The sequence below is a fragment of the Mandrillus leucophaeus genome, unplaced genomic scaffold, assembly GCF_000951045.1.
Source record: "Mandrillus leucophaeus isolate KB7577 unplaced genomic scaffold, Mleu.le_1.0 Scaffold130, whole genome shotgun sequence".
NCBI classification, from domain to species: domain Eukaryota; kingdom Metazoa; phylum Chordata; class Mammalia; order Primates; family Cercopithecidae; genus Mandrillus; species Mandrillus leucophaeus.
The window spans coordinates 1,716,788-1,719,254 of NW_012101255.1; the positions used below are offsets into that span (position 1 = coordinate 1,716,788).

Below are 2,467 nucleotides of genomic sequence, written 5' to 3' on the forward strand. Positions count from 1 at the left end.
TATCTACCAGGAGTGTAACCAATAGATCCGGCAACTTTCTATCATGTTTTCTAGTAAACCTACCAACAGTCACTGTGCATATTCAAGTGGAGAGAAGTCCAAGCAGTGAGGCCACTGCAGCACTGGCCATCCTTTACAGGACTGAGCACCTAATTCGCCTTCCTGTCTCCACTTCCCTGCACCCACTAGGAGTCCTGCAGACACAATCAGCCTGAAGCCAGGGCGGCTTCCTTCCTTTTCTGGCAAGATGGCAGACCGCGAAGCTGGAGTGACTATGGGGCGGCCGCATTTTTCCTGCCAGATTCTCGCTACCTTGAGTGTTACCAGGTTGATGCCACTTTCACACGAAGTTATCAGCAGACAAGTCACAGTTAATATAGGTACAATTTGTCATGTAGCTCATGAGAAATCCACCCTTGTCAAAGCTATTTCTGGAGTTGAGACCGTCAGGTTCAAAAATGAACTAGAAATAAATATTACAATCAAGCTTGGATATGCTAATGCTAACATTTATAACCTTGATGACCCAAGTTGGCCTAGGCCAGAATGTTATAGATCTTGTGGGAGGACTACATCTGATGAGTTTCCTACAGACATTCCAAGGACCAAAAGGAACTTCAGCAGCAGTGATGGATGCAGCTCTTCTCTTTATAGCTGGTAATGAATCTTTTCCTCAGCATCAGACATCTGAACACCTGGCTGCTATAGAGATCATGAAGCTGAAGCGTAATTTGATTCTACAAAATAAAATTGATTTGGTCAAAGAAAGGCTAAAGAACAGTGTGAGCAGATCTTTGCATTTGTACAAGGTACAGTAGCAGAGGGAGTTCCCATTATTCCAATTTTAGTTCAGTCGAAATACAGTATTGACATTGTGAGTACATAGTAAAGAAAATTCCAGTACTCTCAAAAGACTTTACTTCAGAACCCCAACTTATTGTTATTAGATTTTTTGATGTCAAAAAACCTGACTGTGAAGTTGATGACCTTAAGGGAGGTGAAGCTGCTGGTGGTAGTGTGTCGGGAGTTTATTCCTTCTGGTGGGTTGTTGGTCTTGCTGACTTTGAGAATGAAGCCACAGACCTCCTGGTGAGTGTTACAGCTCTTAAAGGTGGTGCATCTGGAGTTCATTCCTTCTGGTGGGTTCCTGGTCTGGCTGACTTCAGGAATGAAGCTGTAGAGCCTCATGGTGAGTGTTACAGCTCATAGAAGTAGTGTGAACCCAAAGAGTGAGCAGCAGTAAAATCTATTATGAAGAGTGAAAGAACAAAGCTTCCACAGCATGGAAGGGGACCCAATCGGGTTGCTGCTGCTGGCTCCTGCCCCCAGCTTTTATTCCTTTATTTGGTCCTGCCCGTGTCCTGCTGATTGGTCTATTTTACAGAGTGCTGATTGGTCCATTTTACAGAGTGCTGATTGGTCCATTTTTGCAGAAGGCTGATTAGTGCATTTACAATACTGTAGCTAGACACAGAGCACTGATTGGTGCATTTACAATCCTGTAGCTAGACACAGAGTGCTGATTGGTGCATTTACAATCGTTTAACTAGACAGAAAAGTTCTGCAAGTCCCCACCCAACCCAGAAAGTCCAGCTGGCTTCACCTCTCATTAGTCTCCTAAAAGGAGTGTTAAAGGTGGGCCAGGAGATAGAAGTCAGACCTGGTATTGTCTCCAAAGACAGTGAAGAAAAACTCACGTGTAAACCAATCTTTTCCAAAATTGTATCACTTTTTGGCGAGCATAATGATCTGCAATATTCTGCTCCAGGCAGTCTTAGTGGAGTTTGAACAAAAATTGACCCCACTTTGTGCCGGGCTGACAGAATGGTGGGGTAAGTACTTGGTGCATTCAGAACCTTACATGAGACATTCACAGAATTCGAAATTTCCTGTTTCCTACTTAGACAGCTTCTAGGTGTAGTACTGAAGAAGACAAGACAGCAGCAAAGGTACAAAAGCTGTCTAAGAATGAAGTGCTCATGGTGAACATAGGATCCCTGTCAACAGGAGGAAGATGTAGTGCTGTCAAGGCTGATTTGGATAAAATTATTTTGACCAATCCAATGTGCACAGAAGTAGGAGAAAAAATTTCCCTTATCCAAACAATTGAAAAATACTGACATTTAATTGGTTGGGGTCAAATAAGAAGAGAAGTGACAATCAAGCCAACAGTAGATGATAACAGAAGAATACCAGTTAAATAATACATTTAGATGGAGTTAGAAGTTGAAATTTCTCTTACCAATCAAGGGGCTTATTTTCAAGGCAGTACTGTGAAATTGATTTCACAGTTCATTACCTTAGTAGGTAGCAGTAAGCTTATTCTCATTTTTTTGGTTGTGAAAACTTAACAGGATCTACAATTAATGTAAAAATTGGCATGATGTTTGATTAAATCTACATTTTAGCAGAAGTTAAGCATTCCCATATGTCTAAATTATACATCAGTGCAGTTTGAAATGAAACT

At 41.7% G+C, this 2,467-nt stretch overlaps 1 pseudogene; it reads left to right on the top strand.

The window, feature by feature from the left end:
• The first annotated feature begins 247 nt into the window (after nt 1-247).
• LOC105534127 lies at nt 248-2,204 on the top strand (annotated as a pseudogene).
• Nucleotides 2,205-2,467: the final 263 nt, after the last annotated feature.